Source organism: Pinus tabuliformis, chromosome 9 (genome assembly GCF_031772625.1).
Source record: "Pinus tabuliformis cultivar Carrire ecotype Pingquan chromosome 9, CPIR1, whole genome shotgun sequence".
NCBI lineage: Eukaryota > Viridiplantae > Streptophyta > Pinopsida > Pinales > Pinaceae > Pinus > Pinus tabuliformis.
Genome location: NC_142307.1, coordinates 1,642,994,741 through 1,643,001,621, shown reverse-complemented (window position 1 = coordinate 1,643,001,621; position 6,881 = coordinate 1,642,994,741).

Below are 6,881 nucleotides of genomic sequence, written 5' to 3'. Positions count from 1 at the left end.
AATGCTCGTACAAGATCCCCTATATTCCTATAGGTTACAACAGAGAGCAAGAGGATGGATTTTGAAAGACGTGTAGGGATTAGGGAAGGTGAATGGTGGGTGAAATGAGGCAAGGGAGTAGCTAGGATTCCTTCAGAGCTCACAACAGAGCTTGTGAGATGGTTGGATTTGCTCAACAAGCTTGGAGAAGTATTCATATGGGATGATGAATTTGGTGAAGGACTTGGTGGAGAAAGTGATAATCATGGATGGATGAGGCTAGGATGGGGTTGTTGGTCATGAAATCCCTTTGCACTACTGAAACTACTGCACTACATCACTCACTGACATTTATCCATGAACCATGTTAAACAAGAATGATTTTCAATTAACTAAAGAAAACATAATTTTATGAGCTAGTTTCCTAATTCATGCGTGCGAAAACTTGCATAATAATTTGAAACCTTTATGAAACCTAATGCAAGGCTGAAGATATCAGAAATGACAATAAAATCCTATTCTTAAAACTAGTAAAATGTTGGCCTAAGTAACATAAAACCCTAAATTCCATAAGAGATCAGAATTCTGTCTTTTTGTGGCTGCATAGGAGTTATTTCCCCAAACCATGGTCCCTGAAGGGAGGAGTGAGGCCAAATCTACCTACTATAAACTTTTTGATGTTCCTTTATCTTCCTAAGCTAATGCTGAAGCAATGCACAAATGGAAGCAAACCAATTAAACCCACAACTACTTGCAATGAAATGATGCTAAAGACAATTCACTCGTTAATCTATGAAATCAACTAAGCATACAAATACAAGAAGAGGAGCCTTTGTTGCTAGGGTTGGGCCCTAAACCAAGAGGTTTAGTCCTCTGAGTCAACTCACTTCTGGATCAAGGAAATTCTCATTCTCATTATCAAGTCAGAAAATTACATAACAGTGTCTTCCACAAGTCTTGAACTCGAAAATGCCGAATGCTTTTACATCGAAGATTTGAATCCTAATAAGGATCTAGGCCGCCTTATTTATAAAACTGAAGTCTCCAATGAATTCCTTAAATCTAGTGAGGCTCTGATCCCAAGGTCAATATGAGCTAGCTCTTTAACTGTCACAGGCTCGACTGCCTTTTTCTCTTCATGACTCGGTTGCTTGCAACTCTTAGTTTGTTGGATTTGATGGAGGAATATTCGAATGAGTGAGGAGTAAATGAGGAGGATCTATCTCCTAAAATCTCTCCTCCTTGTCTCATTCAAGTATTTTCCCTTAATTAGCCAAAATTGCCATGATTTTCTCTCAAAAACCTACAATCAACGTACATTAGTCCACTAGGGATAACATCTCACTTTTACTCATCTCATTAAGAAAAATATAATCAAAATATGTAAGGAATTATGAGAAGAGTTTATTTAAATAAGCTTGAGGGCATATTAATGTCCATATAGTTACCCAATGATGAGTCTCATCATCACCCCACTACCAAATGTGTTGCTCATCCTCTGAGCAACTCAATCTATATCCATGTCTTTCATTGCTCTAGTGGCCACCCAGACGTCCCTGCTTCAGTTGTAGCTTCCTCTTCCTGTGCATAGAATCCTACCTTCCTCTCTATCTCCTCCCACTACTTTATTTCATCCTCTTCCTTCGTTCCTTCCAACATTACTAAAAGTAGTGGCAGACTGAATCTCAAGCAAATCTAATTTACTTTGAGTCTTTAGAGAGCTTGCTTGTACATGCGCGTTATATTTAGTGCCTCTCTCATTCTCTAAGGGGAATGGTACTCTCTGATTTTCACGCTCTAAGGCAAAGTGTTCCATCTCCTTTTGAAAGCTTGCATGTTATCATCCCCTAAAAATCTGAACATATCCTCAAAGTGTGTGACTACTTGCTCTTGGGAAGCAAGGTACCCAGGTGCAATTTTAGGGTCATTCGCAATCATGTTGTGGGTGTTGATGACAGCCATTGGATTTGATTGCTAGGCTCTTATCATGAGCGGTTTTGTCTCTTCTCTTACCATCAATTTCTTCATCTCTACTACTCTTTCCTCCTCATGATTCCTCCATCATGCCAAAGCCATCAATTGCAAGTCTCCTAGTTTTGAATTAGGATCCCACACATTCAGATCTGTCAAGGCCGAGTTGTGTTGGTAAAACTTAGACATTCTAGCTCTATCCTCCAAGTTGCTCTGATCATAGAGATCAATGAATTTTTTGTAGTCTTGGAACGGAATATTGCCCCTTTCTACTAAGGTCTTGATTTGGAACTGTAGCCATTGTTCCTTAAGTTACATTGCGTACAAGTTTGCTAGGATCCTGCACTAGATTGCCTCTAAAGATAATCTGGCCATGGATGCCAATAGACTTTCTCTATCTTGTAATTGCCCCCTTAGCCATGAATTCTCTTCTTCCAACTGCTCTTTCATCATTGCCTCTCGGTCCCTTAGGATGCTTAGTTCTCTACCCATCTCCTCTAGTTTCTCCTCCATGTGGTCTATATCCTCCACTCCTTTAGATTTGGTGATTTCCATCCACCTATGTGTTCTTTGCCTTTCTTTCTGAAGCTCAAAGAATAAGTGGATGGAAAATTTCTTTGGAATCAACCTATCGCCTTCAATGAACATGTAGTAAGAGTTAAGGTTGGGTTGAGCACTAGGTTCCCTCAATTCTGTATCCTCCTTCGTTTTTTCTTAATGCATGATACCTTCTTGGTCGATTTTCTAAGTTTCCTGTAGGTTTAGCAGAGTTTTCAATAGGATGGCCTCTGCTTCCTATAGGTCCTTCTGTGTTTGTTGTAGGGGACCTTTTCCGTTGGATGAGGCTAACCTGGTGATAGGCCTCCTAACATAAGTGATGGGAGATTTGGGAGAGGCTTGACCTCATGATCCTTCTCTATGATTTTTCTTAAGGGGAGCTACCTTTTCCTGCTTATTTTGGGAGCCTTCAATGTCAATAGGAACTTTGGTGGGTGTTTGAGGTTTTCATTGCTTGATCCTTGTACTTTTTCTTTTCCTAAAGTACAATGAGGTTTGTTTCTATCTCTTCCCTTTTTTCTTGATATGGGTACTTAGGGCAATGAGGGCAGTTTCTGCCTCTTTCTCACTGGGTTCTGGAGATACATTTGGTGATTCCTCCCATTATTTTATTTGAGTTGTAGACCTCTATTCTTCCTTGCCTTTTGTGTAGTATTTTCCATTCTCCTTCTCATCATTATCTTTCTCTTCTTCTTCTTCCTCTAGTTCCTCACTAGGTTCATCAGCTTCCTCTTTTGCATCTTCTTCTCTCCCTTCATCACCGTCCTCCTCCCTTTCTTCCTCTTCTTCCTCTGTTTCCTTTTCATCCGTCTGTGTTCCCTCTTCATTCCCCTCACTAGCAGTGGGGCTTTTGTCATATTCAAGGGCTCTTATGTCTCCCTCTGCCTGTATCTCTCTGAAAGTTATTTATGTAATAGGGAGTCTTAGGTTTTAGAGGGCATCTTCTAGGATAGGTTTAATTAACCCATGGTGGGATAATTGTTGATGTTTTCCTTCTTGCACCTCGATGCTCATATCTATCACTAACTGAAGAAGAAAGTAGGGTATGATTAGTCTACATTGAGGAGGTGTCTCTTCTCCAAACCTTAGTTCTTGGAGAAGCCTGAAATGGTATTGATATACCAAACTGTACCTACCTTCATATGATAAATACTTAATGAGGTGGTAGCTAATTTCATTCGAAGGATATGGCAGGATTTCTCTTCTGACCCCATTTTTGTCTTCCATTCCCCCCTCTCCTTCCAAAAACAATTTCTTCTTTGCAATTTCACCGTTTTCCTTATCTTCCTTTCTCCAAGGAAACCCTAAAGCAAGTGTGGTGGTTCTGCCTATGATTTCAGGGGTGATTTCTACAGAGAGGCCTTTCACCACAGTAGTGGCATGGGTCCTAGTCAGTAGTATGAGTGAGAGAGAAAGGTCTCTGACTACCTAATCATCGTATCCCCTCATTTTATCAAAAAAACCCATCCAATTGTGTCTTGTGAAGATATCTAGTACAAGATGGTGATGATGAATTCTCATTGTGTTTGTGGGTTCCCTCTTATTAAATTGCCATGTCATTTTTCCCTTGATGATTGTGGAGGGTTTTATGCGTTTAATTCCAAATTCTAATGGGTGAGATATTTTAAATAAAAATTTTGTATACAATTCCCCTAGACTATGATCTCCTTAACAAAATAGAAGTTTTTTTCTATATTCTTAACTTGGAAAATGTAGGAAGGTATAGCTCCTATCTCCTTGTCACTACCTGATGAAACCAACGTTTGGTTTTTCCCTTCTAAGATGCTCAGTGCCAATCCTGTAGATGACTATTATGTATCTTGTAGGTTCTTCTGTAGGATCCTCTAGGTTTTCCTATAGGATCCTGTAGGTGCTACTCCGCTGTAAAATTGCTCACTGTCTCTCTTGTAGACACTACTTCAGGGACTGAGAGCAACCTTGACTCAATGTATCCTTGAGATTGCGAAAACCTCCTATGCATGGGAATCAATGATTTATTTCCTCATATGGGTGATTGAGTGGGATGGTGTGCTCACGACAGGAGTATGAGCACCCACCTTTGGACCATTGGTCCCACTACCACTTAATCATTCCTCCTACCTCGTAATAATCTCCCACTTTGGTCATCCGTAACTTAACCACATTTGGCCACATCTCCTCTTTCTCCTAATTTGACTGCAACCACATGTGTAGGGAACTAAATGTATTCTCCTCATTGACTGGATGAAGGTGGCCAAGTTAAATAGCCACCATTTCTTATAAAACCAACTCTTTCACAAATCTACACTTTTTATCATGTTATGTTAATGAAAGAGTTTAAGCGAGATGACATACATGTGGTAAGATGACTTGATGCTTCTTGTTGGAGAGTGATGTCCCTATTTTGTATTTGTTGCATGTGTTTTCTTTTCTTTTTTTACTTTTCTTTATTGTCCTCCTTTGATGTTTTTTTCTTTGATGTGTAGGTACTAGATGGTGATACTAATGAGCCTACTAATGTTGCTAAGCCATGGAGGAGATTCCTTGACATTAGGATCTCCATTTTGATTCTGACTGCAACTTGTGAAATTTTTGTTTTGTGGGATGGGCTCCTACAAGATTTCCTACAAGAAACCTACAGGATATCCTATAGCTACCTCTCCCCTAAATTTTTATTCATTCCTTCATTTCTGCAGCATGAGGATTGTTGTCATTGGTAGAGAAGGGATCTAGTGATTGATAGATGAGAGGTATAGCCTTCTTGTGAGAGGCTGTATTTATTTATTTTATTTTATTATTTATTTATTTATTTATTTATTTATTTTCTTTCTGAAAACTGTAATCTTTTTTAAACTGACTTATGGGATGAATGCAGCGGAAATCATGGTGGAGAGAGGCATGGTGATGAGTTGGTGGGGTAAACATTTTTTTTTTTGACAAAAGCAGGTCATCCCCTTTCTCTAAGATCACCTTCCTTGGGATTCCCAAGCCATTGTAATTCCTATAGGATCATCCTATAGGTTTTTAGGGAATCCTGTAGGTTTACAGGAAATCCTCTAGAAAACACAAAAGCCTTGCAAACTGAGCTACATGAGTGCACAAATGAAGTGGATGATGGGATGATGAAGAATATGGAATGGAGGAATTGAAACAGGAACTGTATATGTCCTTTTGCTCCTCTTGTATTTCTATGATCCTCCTGCTATCCTACAAACAACATTTTCAAAAAATTTCTTTTCTCTCTTTTTTTTATATATCCTTTTTTTGTTTTTTTTCTCTTTTTTGAAAACAACTAGTCTTCGTTGAAGAGGTTTTCATCCTAGTTGCTTGCCCTAGGTGCCTCAAAAGAAGTTTTCACCCAGAGATTTTTTAATCTCTTTTTTCTTTTATTTTTTGACACCATTGGGTCACCTCAAGATGTTTTCAACCCCTTAATGGGACTTAAGTGCCTCATGGAGGTTTTCACCTGAGTCTCTTTCTTTATTTTTTCATTTTTTTCAGTGACTTAATGGGATAGGAGTTGATACTTGCTCTACTACCATCACTTTCTTGTTTATTCCATTAATGAATTCTTGCTTTGCCAAGGGATTCTTGTAGACCTTCAATATATGCCCATTGACAAGTAAAGGAATAGCCTCTACATCAATGGTTCTTATCTACAATGAACCATTATAATGACATTTTTTTATGACATAAAGTCATAACAATCTAGTCCTCAACTTGCCTTTAAAATCCTTGTATCTGGAATCATAAAAAAAAGGCCTAATCACCTTTATGAAATTGTTTTTCCTTTATGTTCTCGTCATGCCAGATATTCCTTTGAACTTGAGTCACCTCTGTGTGCAGGGGGGCTTGCATTCTAGACTCATCTAACCCATTCAGTTGGATCAACCTCTCTTGTTGTACCCTCGCGAGATCTAGATCTAGTTTTTCTATCATTCTTAAGGTGTTGTATTCAAATTCAGTGGATAGTAGGGCCTTCTTCCCATAGACCAAATCATGAGGAGTGAATCTAGTGGTGGCCTTCTAGGTGGTATTGTAGGCCCAAGTGGCCTCAACAAATCTATCTACCCATCCCTTTGTACTATTGCTGATTACGTTTGTCATAATTCCCTCCAACACTCTATTGGTCCCCTCCACTTTCCCATTAGCTTATGGGTGGTAAGGAGTGGATGTTCTATGCTTGATCTTATGTTGGTGTAACAAATTTTCAATCATGTGAGATGTAAATTGGTCGCCTTGATCAGTGACCAGTTCTTTGGGGTGCCCAAACTTATAAAATACATTTTCCATTAAGAAATCAATTGTTTTCTCCTCTGTTGCTACTTTGGTAGCCTTGGTTTCAACCCACTTGGTTAAATAGTTAGTGCACATAATGATGTACTACCTTTTCC